The 12953-nt window shown below is 28.1% G+C and overlaps 1 non-coding gene across 1 annotated transcript; it reads left to right on the plus strand.

Moving 5' to 3' along the window:
• Positions 1 to 12668: 12668 nt before the first annotated feature.
• On the plus strand, positions 12669 to 12741 carry TRNAE-CUC (transfer RNA glutamic acid (anticodon CUC)). Its single transcript has one exon. It is a non-coding gene; the product is annotated as a tRNA-Glu (tRNA).
• Positions 12742 to 12953: the final 212 nt, after the last annotated feature.

Here is a 12953-nt window from a genome sequence, read left to right on the forward strand (position 1 = left end):
CCTTAATACATAAATCACATATGTATTTATAATACTCGAGTCCCATAAGTTTCGGAGGAATTTACGAAATATGTCAGACAAAGTTTACAGTAACATATACGCTAAGGTATGAATTAGCAGATACGCTAAGATATGAATTCGTCTGTACACTATGTATGCAATAAATGCAGGAAAACGTGTATAGACTTAAGTATGATAAGCATGTAATTTCCGACAAAGAATGATAAGCAAAAGTTTTTGATATGCAGACACGGTCGAAGTCCAGACTCACTAATGCATCTTTTTGACTATCCATTAGACACACTAATGCAAGACCTGGTTCGCTAAGAGCACCGCTCTGATACCACATTAAGCGACCCGTCCTAATCCATAAGGACGAGTACAATAACATATGGATACATTGCGAGGTATTTGACCTCTATATGATACATTTTACAAACATTGCATTCGTTTTTAAAAGACAACTTTCATTACATCGAAAGTTGACAGGCATGCATACCATTTCATAATATCCAAACTATAAATGACCTAATCTGTCATTTACTTAATAATACTCTTTATTGAACTCAACGACTTGAATGCAACGTCTTTTGAAATATGCCATGAATGACTCCAAGTAATATCTTTAAAATGAGCAAATGCACAGTGGAAGATTTCTTTAATACCTGAGAATAAACATGCTTTCAAGTGTCAACCAAAAGGTTGGTGAGTTCATTAGTTTATCATAATCATTCATTTTCATCATTTTAATAGACCACAAGATTTCTAGATATATTTAATTGTACACGTAACCCGAGTACAAAATTATACGCGTAACCCGTGAATTAAAAATCATTCATATCTTGAACACCTGGTAACCGACATTAACAAAATGCATATAGAATATCCCCAAAACAGAAATCCATCTGTATTAATAACTCGAAGTACTAAAGCATACCATTTTCTAGTATGTGGGGAGTTAGTGCCCGTAGATCTACCTTTAGGATTCGCGTCAATTAGGGTGTCTGTTCCCTAATTCTTAGGCTACCAAGCTAAAAGGGTGATATTCGGTATTCATAATCCAACATAGAATGTAATTTTGATTAATTGTGTCTATTTCGTCAAACATTTATAAAAGCGCATGTATTCTCAGTCCCACAAATATATATTGCAAAAGCATTTAAAAAGGAAGTAATGAAACTCACAATACTGTATTTCGTAGTAAAATACATATGACGTCATTGAACAAGTGCAAGGTTGGCCTCGGATTCACGAACCTATATTAAGTATATATATTCATATGTTGGTCAATATCTGTCTAGCAACTTAGGTCAGATCATAGTGTATCACTATTCTAATGCTCGAGATTCGTCATACAAAAGTTAACAAAAGTCATCTAATCCAAAAAATAACTTTCAAAGTCTATATATGTTTAATATATAACTTCAAATATAGTCGTTTTATATATTTAAATATATTTATCAGATTTTATTAAAGTAAATAATACAAGTCGTTTATTAATAAAATTAATATATAAATATTTTATATATGATAAAAATATACTTTAAGTAGTAAAATTTATGAATTTCACTTAATATCATAAAAATATAGTTGTATGTATTATTAATGTAATTATATTACATGTGGTAAAAATATCTTTGTATCACATATTCAAAATAATATTTATAATAATAATAATAATTAAATGTTGTATTATTTTGTAATATAATAATAATTATTATTCTACTAATAATGATAACAACAATATTTATTTTTATCAATGATGATGTTAATTATAATAAAAAGATAATCCTAATTATGATAATTTTAATGATAAAGATACTTTTTAATGTTAACAGTAATAATAACAATGTTTTACAAAAATAATAATTCTTTTTAAAATGGTAATTAATAATATTAAAGTGATAATAATAATGATATTTTATAATAACAATAATAATTTCAATAAAATGATAGTTTTAATATTACTATATTTTTAATAGTAATAATAATAATGAAAACGATATTTTTCTCTTACATCAATGTCTTACAATATTTTAATTTCATCATGATACTCATACTCATTATTTCCTAATCAATTTATTTAATAGCTTTTAGTCCTCTTTTATATCGCATTTATAATAATGATAATAATAATAATCATAATAGTTAGATGATACAAATATTAGTTTTAATGATAAATAATACTGATAATAATAAATATTATAATAATATTAATGATAATATTAATAATAATAATAATAATAATAATAATAATAATAATAATAATAATAATAATAATAATAATAATAATAATTACGATAATATTAATAATAATCCTAATAATAATAACTATAGTAATAATAACAATTTTTAACGATAATACTTATATTAATAATGATAATAATAATAATAATAATAATTATTATTATTAGATAATAATAATAACGATGATAATAACGACGATAGTAATAATAATCATTTTAACAATAATAATACTAAAATGAATAATAATTCAATTGGCTATATATTTTAATCCGTTCATCGAAACCATACGCTTTGTAAATGAAAAGTTATTAATTTTTCGCCACCTTTCCAACGACATGCATATCATATACCTTATCCTAGTAGCATATGTACCAAACTCATGATTCATCAAAACTATCTAACGACGAAAATAAGCATACAAGCATGCATAATACTATATACTCGAGCACTAGTCAGGGATACACTATTAATATATAAAAGTTAAGATGTGAATGCTCACGTATCAATATTGTGATTCAATATTGCAGGAAAGTTCGTAGACACAACGGAGATGATAAACACTAGTTTGACCTCACGAGCATACCCCCAAACTACACCCATAACCTCCTTAACTATAACCCATAATTTCATTAGCTCCTTCCCGTTCAAAGACATGTTTTGAAATAACTCGCTCATGACCTCGTCGTAGTATTTTTTGTATAATACTACTAATAATAATAACTCTAATAATAATACGAATAATCTTAATAAAAATAATAATAATAATAATAATAATAATAATAATAATAATAATAATAATAATAATATAAATAATATAAATAATTATAATAATATTACGGAGAATGTGAATGGAATGAATCAAAAACACACTCGAATTCGATTTATAGGCAATATATCCCACCTACCCTCCATGCGATCGCATGAGGATGTGAGGGTGGTCTCATGCGATCGCATGAGACACAAATCCAGTCACTTCGCAATTCTTACACTAAAGACATCTTATATACATATATTTAATAAATAATATATTAAATCTTTAGAATTAATTAAATATTATATTATATTCTCGTGCATAGTTGATTTGTAATTTTTACACCGATGTGTTGTACGTTGACCCTCGACTTAAGTAGCAGTTCCGGTTTTTCGAACGCAATTTCGTACGCTTAGAAAACTGGTACTTTATGTTTCGTGTAATGTACCTTTATCAATAAAAAGACTCAAAACAATGAAAAATTATCCCACTCAAAGTATAACTTATTCATTTGAGTGTTTTGGTCATTTGCTTCTATAAATCGACGTCTCGTTATTTACCAATATATATTATAATAATACTATTTTAAATCCAAAACGTTTTACGACCAAGTTAATATTATATTTTATCACTTTGTAAAATAATGATATTATCATTTAAAAATATAAACTTATATATTTTAGAAATATTTATTTGCTAATATAATATTTAGTTTTTCAAAAACTAATAAAGTTTAATATATTTAAAATCGTTTAAATATTAGATATTATTATATCACCTTACGTTTTACGCTCTAGTACATAATTTGATATGATTCATTTATGCGCCAACGTTTAATTTAACTTCTCAAACGTTCTAATTACATATCTATAAATCAATTGAATCAATAAACAAGTGTTACTATCGATCACTTAACTTATCGATATTCATTTTCTAAGTTATCTATATTCCCCAATTTTACTTTTACATTAAATAATATGAAAGTTAAATAGTTTATCTTATCAAAAGTCACGAAGCAATTATTGTAAGGCATGTATTGGAAATCAACAGGAATTTCCACCAATCTGTCTAGCTCTCGCTACTTGACACTTTTTCCTTACTCGAAGATCACATTACCATTTATTCCGAATACGGTTAAAAAGAAACGATTTCTCAAATCAACGTGGGCCTCACAATCGAGACCCCTAATCATATCACAATATATCTGATAATTCAATCATTTGGTATTATCTTTTAATTCCGTTGATAAATATAATGAAATAATTACGTTCATGTAAAGTATTATTCATCTAATACTTTGTTAACGTTCTCAAGTCATATAATAGACTTCATAACTTATTTTCATATCAACCAAACCGTTTAATGTTTTATTAATATTTCCCAATTTAATACTCATATATATGTGTGTGTGTGTGTGTATATATATATATATATATATTCATACATATCTATTTGCACATAATTGTTCGTGAATCATCGAGAGTAGTCGAAGGGTAAATGAATACATGAACACAGTTCAAAGTTTTTGAGATTTCAACATTACAGACTTTGTTTATCGTGTCGGAAACATATAAAGATTAAAGTTTAAATTTGATCGGAAATTTCCGGGTTGTCACATAATCTTTGGACTTGGACTCTTTCGGGTGATGGTATTTGTTCCTGTCAAGTAAGCAAGGATCCATATCGACAAGATTATATTACCATATATTATGCATTCTACTAAATGGGTTGATTATCTCCTTTAGAAATTAAGCATTATACGGTGGAGAGGCATGTTGGATAGGCATCAACTAAATCTATCATAGTGGGGTTTGTGGTAAAACACGATTCTTTGTCCTAGCTGCAAATGCTATGTAGAATCCAATTGAACACATTTTTAACCCACGTAATGTGGCAGGAGATGTGTGGATTTGGGTGGATTGTAAACTCTCGATCTTCACGTCGTGGAACTGGATAAACTATTTAAAGAAACGTTAGTTCGCCTCTTTATGAAAAAATGTTGGTGTTACGACTATTTCAGAATAGTGTTGTGTTTAATGATCTAAACAAGAGAAAGTGAGATATTATTTAATTCTTTCGAAAATTTTCTTTTCTTGAACTTCATTATAAAGATCCAATGATATTGTGATTCTTGACTTACTGAGCCTTGTAATCTCCCTCACGACCTCTTACAAAATAGTGTTTTTTATTAGATTTCATTGCTCAAAAACTTTAAACTACGTAAAGGATTTATTGTGAAAAAAAAATTAATACTCAAAGGAGAAAAATATTATTAATTGTAGATTTCAGGTGTATTTAAGCATCTCCTTATCTCCTTCGTATTTGGCCTAAGGATATTATTTGACTTATCATAACTTATCTTTAACTTGCTCAACTCGCATTACCCTACGATACCATTTGTAGGGTCTGTTCCATAGTGTAATTTTGGAGAGAAGGTGTTGGAAAATTACGGTCTCACTAATTCCCACCACCTAGCCCAACAATAATAGTAAAGAAATAAGAACAATACACAACACAAGATTTAACGTGGAAACTCCAAAACAGGAGAAAAACCACCTGCCCCCAAAGAGAGAAATGCACTATATCACAAATTGTTACAATGATATAGACGACTCTCTTAAGCCAACTACACTCTCCAAAATATTTAACTAATACAACTCTCAAACAAGGGTAAGAAAGAAAGAAATAATCAAATACTTAACGTGTATTGATTGGTGCAAATTGGAATGAAGACTTAGCCCTCCTTTTATAACCAAGTCACCTACCTCCAACTTTCTCCTCCCACCTATGTGGGATAACATCCTTCACAAAGTAACCATATCAATTTTTTCTATCAAAAAATAAAACCAACAAATCTCCACCTTTTTGATAGAAAAAGATAACCATACTCCAACATTATAAGGATAACCGATATAGATGCTTCATCGACGACAACTTCAAGATCCTCATCTTCATGCCAATGACATTATCTCCCAAAAGACAAAACTTGCATCTTTATCGAACATTGTCTAAACCGACAATCATTGTCATCACAGACAATCATAACTCTTAACAAGAATTATCATACTCCACCATTATGTGACAACCCAAAAATTTCCGACCAAATTTAAACTTTAATCTTTATATGTTTTCGACACGATAAGCAAAGTCTGTAATGTTGAATCTCAAAAATTTTAAACTGTGTTCATACATTCATTTAACCTTGACCAAATTCCGACGATTCACGAACCATTATATAAATGGATGTGATTATATATGTATGTATATATATATATATATATATATATATATATATATATATATATATATATATATATATATATATATATATATATATATGAATTTATATTATAACTTGAGAATATTAACAAAGTATTAAATGTATAATACCTTACATGAACGTATTTGTTTCAATATGTTTATCGATGGAATTAGAAGATAATATCAAATGATTGATTTATCAGATACATTGTATGATTACGAGTCTCTGTTGAGAGGTCCACTTTGATTTAGAAAACCTTTCCTTTTTAACAATATTCGGAATAAATGGTAAAGTGATTCACAAGAAAGAACAAAGTGTCAATTAACGAGTGTTAGACAAAAGTTAGTGTAAATTCCTGTTTGATCTCCAATACATACTTTACAATAATTTTCTCGTGTCTTTTGATAAGTTAATTATTTAGCTTTCATAATGATTGATCTTATAGAATAAATAACTAGGATAAGGTTCGTCGATTAGATAAACCCATTTGACATTTTACATTAAGATGATTTCATACGTTTATATTAACCATTGGACTTTACCTCACACTTCACCAACAAACTGTAATTTAAAAACTTGAAACCTATTATGAATATATAAAATTCTACTTTTCTAAAACGTTTTATGATATAACGATTTTCATTATTTTAACCTTTTAACAAAATGATTCTTAAATATATTTAGTTTTGGAAAACAAAATTATCATATTTATTTGATTTAGTTTCAAACGTACAAAAACGTTTTCAGTTTAAAAAGAACTTTATTATTAAAACGTATATAACTTTTATAAATATCTAGAACCACTTTTGACAACTCATTACTTAACCAGTATGATAAAGATAACGATATTTATATTTTATTTTATTAAATATATATAACGATTTAAATTAATATTATATATATTTATACGCGTATTATACGTACACAGTTTTATACTTTTACTATACTTTAAATTTACATTTACTTTACTTTTACTTTACTTTAACTTTAATAATTTACTTTAATAATTCATACTTTAATAATTCACTTTAATAATTCATACTTTAATAATTCACTTTAATAATTCATACTTTAATAATTCACTTTAATAATTCATACTTTAATAATTCACTTTAATAATTCAAAAATCTATTATAAATAGAATTTGTTTCATTATTTTATAGAAACTTGAAATATATTTATCTAAACTCTCTCAATCGATTTACATATATATATTTACTCAGTATTATTTCAAGATATTATTGGTATACATAAAATACTACGACGAGGTCATGAGCGTATTATTTCAAAATGGATTTTTTCGAACAGGATAGAGCTAAGGAAAACATGGGTTATAGCTATGGAGGTTATGGGTATTCTTCAGGGGGTATGCTCGTGAGGTCAAACTAGTGTTTATCATCTCCGTTGCGTCTACGTACCTTCCTGCAATATTGAATCTCAATATTGATACGTGAGCACTCATATCTTATCTTTTATATATTAGTAGTGTATCCCTGACTAGTGCTCGAGTACTTATGATTTTGCGTGCTTGTATATTTTATTTCGTCAATATATAGTTTATGATAAATCACGAATTTGATACATATGCGACTGAGATAAGGTATATGATATGCATGTCGTTGGAAAGCTGGCAAAAAATTAATAACTTTTCATTTAGAAAGCTTATGGTTTCGATGAACGGATTAAAAGATATGGTCAACTGAATTATTATTAATTTTAGTATTATTATTATTAAAATGATTATTATTATTACTATCGTCTTTATTATCGTCGTTATTATTATTATTTAATTATTATTATTATTATTATTATTATTATTTTATTATTATTATTATTATTATTAATATCATTATCCTTATTAATATAAGTATTATGATTGTTATTGTTATTACTATCGTTATTACCATTAAGGTTATTATTAATATTATCATTATTATTATTATTATTATTATTATTATTATTATTATTATTATTATTATTATTATTATTATTATTATCATTGATCATTGATATTATTATAATACTTATTAGTATCATTATCATTAAAACTAATATTAATATCATCTAATTATTATGATTACTATTATTATCATTATTATGAATACGATATAAAAGAGGACTAAAAGCTATTAAACAAGTCGATTAGGAAATAATGAGTATAAGTATCATGATTCAGTTAAATTATTGTTAAGATTATGATTTAGATAAATTGTTTTCATTATTTTTATCATTATTAGTAATATTATTATGACATTAGTATTATTACAAAAGATTATTACTTGTTATCAAAATTATTATTATCATTAGTAAATATCAATATTATTATTATTATTATTATTATTATTATTATTAAAATAATTAATATTATTATTATTATAAAATCATACAACTTTTGGTTCATTATTATTATTATCAATATTATATTATTTAATCAAATAAATACTTGATACAAATATATATTTATGATACATACATTTTTATCATTAAAAAGATATTATGTGAACATTTTACAAATTATAATACTTACTGTATAAAAATATATTTTTACTATATATTAACATAAATTTTTATCATTAATACATTATAATAAATGACAAAATTAAAATATTGTAAGATACTGATTTAAATAAAAATATCATTTTTATTATTTTTATCATTATTATTATTAATATTAAAACTATCATTTTTACTAAATTATCATTTTAATAGAAATATCAATGTTATTATAAAATATCATTATTATTATTATCATTTTAGTATTATTATTATTAAAAATTATCATTTTGAATAGAACTATTATTTTTATAAAATATTAATATTATTACTGTTAATATTAAAAGTATCGTTATTGTTAAAATTATCATGATTAGAATTATCATTTTATCATAATTAATATCATCATTAATAAATATAAATATTGTTATTATTATTAGTAGAATAATAATAATAATTATTATTATTATAAAATAATACAACTTTTACTTATTATTATTATTATCAATATCATTTTATCAAATGGATATGTGATACAAAGGTATTTTACAACATGTAATATAATTACATTAATAATACATACCACTATATTTTTATGATATTAAGTGAACTTTATAAATTTTATTACTTAAGATATATAAAAGTATGTTTTTATATATAAATTTTAATATAAATTTTTATTTATTAATAAACTATTTATATTATTTACTCTAATAAAATCTGTTAAATATATTTAAAACGACTATATTTAAGTTATATAATAATTATGTATAGATTTTAGAAGTCATTTTGGGTCAAGTTGACTTTTGTTGACTTTTGCATACCAGTCTCGAGCATTAGGATTGTGATACACTACGAATTGACCTAAATTGTTAGACAGTGGCAAATATTGTATAATTGTTCGATTTTCCGCAATTTTTTCCATACCTCTGTGTAAATAACCCAATATTGGTTCACAGTCAAACAGATATTGACCAACATATAAATATATATAATTAATATAGGTTCGTGAATCCGAGGCCAACCTTGCACTTGTTCAATGCCATCATATGCATTATTACTACGAAATACAGTATTGTGAGTTTCATTTGCTCCCTTTTTAAATGCTTTTCAATATATATTTTTGGGACTGAGAATACATGCGTTTTTATAAATGTTTGACAAAATAGACACAAGTAATCGAAACTACATTCTATGGTTGAATTGTTATACCGGATATCGCCCTTGTTGAACTTGGTAGCCTAAGAATTGGTGTTTATTATAATTGCCACCAATTGACGCGAATCCTAAAGATAGATCTATGGGCTTTGACACTCCCCAGTCAGATAATTTGAACTGCTTTAGTACTTCGATGTTTATATTTTTGGGGATATTCTAGATGCATTTTGTTAAAGTCGGTTACCAGGTGTTCAATCCATATGAATGAATTTTAAACACTTGCGAGTGTATGATTATTGAATAAATGAAATCTTGTGGTCTATTAAAATTATAGAAATGATTGATTACGATAAACTAATGAACTCACCAACCTTTTGGTTGATACTTGAAAGCATGTTTATTCTCAAGATTGAAAGAAATCTTCCGCTGTGCATTTGCTCATTTTAAAGATATTACTTGGAGTCATTCATGGCCTATTTCAAATGACGTTGCATTCAAGTCGTTGAGTTCAATAAATATTATAATTAAGCAAATGACAGATTAGGTCATTTATAGTTGGATATTATAAAATGGTATGCATGTCTATCAACTTTCGATGTAATGAAAGTTTTTCTTTTAAAATGAATGCAATGTTTGTAAAATATATCATATAGAGGTCAAATACCTCGTAATGTAATCATATGTTATTGTATTCGTCCTTATGGATTAGGACGGGTCGTCTCACATTAAGAGTATAGCACTTAGAATATCACATTCCAAGCATTTCACCTCGGCACATGTTGTTGAACAACCAGCCGAAACTTTATGGTGAAACTTCCCTGTTTGGCTTTCCCGAAAGTCCCATCAGCTACAACTTTAGTTTCCACCACACAACCTGCATCAACGCCAAACCAATGCCCATGTGTAATTGTGGAACCGCTAACGAACATCCCTTTTCACGGTGGCGCGGACACACCATGAGGATGACGTGACTTTAGAGGAATTCGTCACTCTCTGTAACAACGGAGACATCATTAGCGCCTTTGGAGCCATTTGCCGAATTAGCTCCACCTGGACAAATAACCCTTACATGCCCAGTTTTTCCGCACTTCCAGCATACCAGATTCTTTCCGGAGTTTCTCTTCCGCCTTTCCGAAAACAACAGTACCGTACTTTCTGATGACGAGACCCCATTACCTTCCAGTCTTTTCTCCTCGGATAGGAGCTTGCTAGTAACGTCTTCAAACTTCAGAGTTTCTTTCCCATACATCAAAATAGGTTTCATGTATTCTTAAGACGATGACAAAGATAATATCAACCTCAAAGCTTTATCTTCATCATCCACTTTAACTCCAATAGCTTCAAGTCCTGAAACAATACCATTAAGAATACTTAGATGATCTGAAATCTTTGAACCCCCATCCATACGTAGAGTATGAAATTGTTCTTTAAGACACAACCGATTTGAGATGCCCTTGCCCTGGTACAACTGCTCTAGTTTAATCCAAAGCTCCTTTGTCGTTGATAACCCGTGCACATTTGCAAGCACGTTCTTTGCAAGACACAAACGAATCGTACTTGCCGCCCTCAAATCCATATCATCCCATTCTTCTTCATCGAACTTCTTGCTAGAAGCACTGCCGGGAACAAGGGTGGGTTTACCCTTCAAAGCCTTGTGTAAACCGGACTGAATCAACACATCCTTGACTTGAACCTGCCACAAGCCAAAATTGATCCTCCCATCAAATTTCTCTACATCAAACCTCATCGGACTGAACTTCGACATCGTATCCGTATCCTACGAACAACACTTTCTCTGATTTTGCTCACGTTTCAACTGGCCGACAGATGCAGTGGAGTTGCGCACAGGATCCTTTAAATCGGAAAATCCAACACCGGGTCCACTACAAATTCTAGACATCACTTACTCCGAATCAGAAAAAATATTTTCTAACCAGATACCCTATACGATCAATAGAACTCGTTTCTGATGTGGACGATCCACTCCCGTGACAACCACAGAGCATACTCCGACTCCTATAATCGAGACCCCCCGTCAAACCTGACGCTCTGATACCAGTTGTTGGGAAATTACGGTCTCACTAATTTCCACCACCCAACCCAACAATAATAGTAAAGAAATAAGAACAATACACAACACAAGATTTAACGTGGAAACTCCAAAACAGGAGAAAAACCACCGGCCCCCAAAGAGAGAAATACACTATATCACAAATTGTTACAATGATATAGACGACTCTCTTAAGCCAACTACACTCTCCAAAATATTTAACTAATACAACTCTCAAACAAGAGTAAGAAAGAAAGAAATAATCAAATACTTAAATTGTATTGATTGGTGCAAATTGGAATGAAGACTTAGCCCTCATTTTATAACCAAGTCACCTATCTTCAACTTTCTCCTCCCACCTATGTGGGATAACATCCTTCACAAAGTAACCATATCAATTTTTTCTATCAAAAAATAAAACCAATAGAAGGGAGATGAAAGGGAAAGAAGCTAAATGAAATTGATGTTTCAGAGTTTAGTTTGAGAGAGAAAGGAAATAAAAGGGAAGGAGAATTTAGTGTATTTTTCGCATCATCTCTTCCTTCCAAATTGGAAGGATTCACAGTCATTCCCCTTCATCTCATTTCATTTTTTCTACACAAAATTTCTCGAACAGACGGGTAGGGTAGGTTAGGTTGAAGTGAAAGCCGTGAGTTGACTTAAAAGCCATTAAAATTTAAAAATTTATACTCGAATTGTCAGCAAGATCCGTTGTAGTCTAGTTGGTTAGGATACTCGGCTCTCACCCGAGAGACCCGGGTTCAAGTCCCGGCAACGGAAATTGTTTTTTATTTCTTAATTAAAAATCCCTAAACTAATTTTATCTGCAAAATTCTTGAATAAAACCCTACCTTTTGCTAAATCATTTTAAACGATTCTGCTCCAAACTCAACCCTACCGTCTAATCCATCACTTCTTTTCAGTTGCGCTACTGAGGTAAGCTTTTTTCCTTTCCCTTTTTTGATTTTATGCGTAAATGTTTGTGATTTGTT

This window comes from Rutidosis leptorrhynchoides, chromosome 5, assembly GCF_046630445.1.
Source record: "Rutidosis leptorrhynchoides isolate AG116_Rl617_1_P2 chromosome 5, CSIRO_AGI_Rlap_v1, whole genome shotgun sequence".
Lineage (NCBI taxonomy): Eukaryota > Viridiplantae > Streptophyta > Magnoliopsida > Asterales > Asteraceae > Rutidosis > Rutidosis leptorrhynchoides.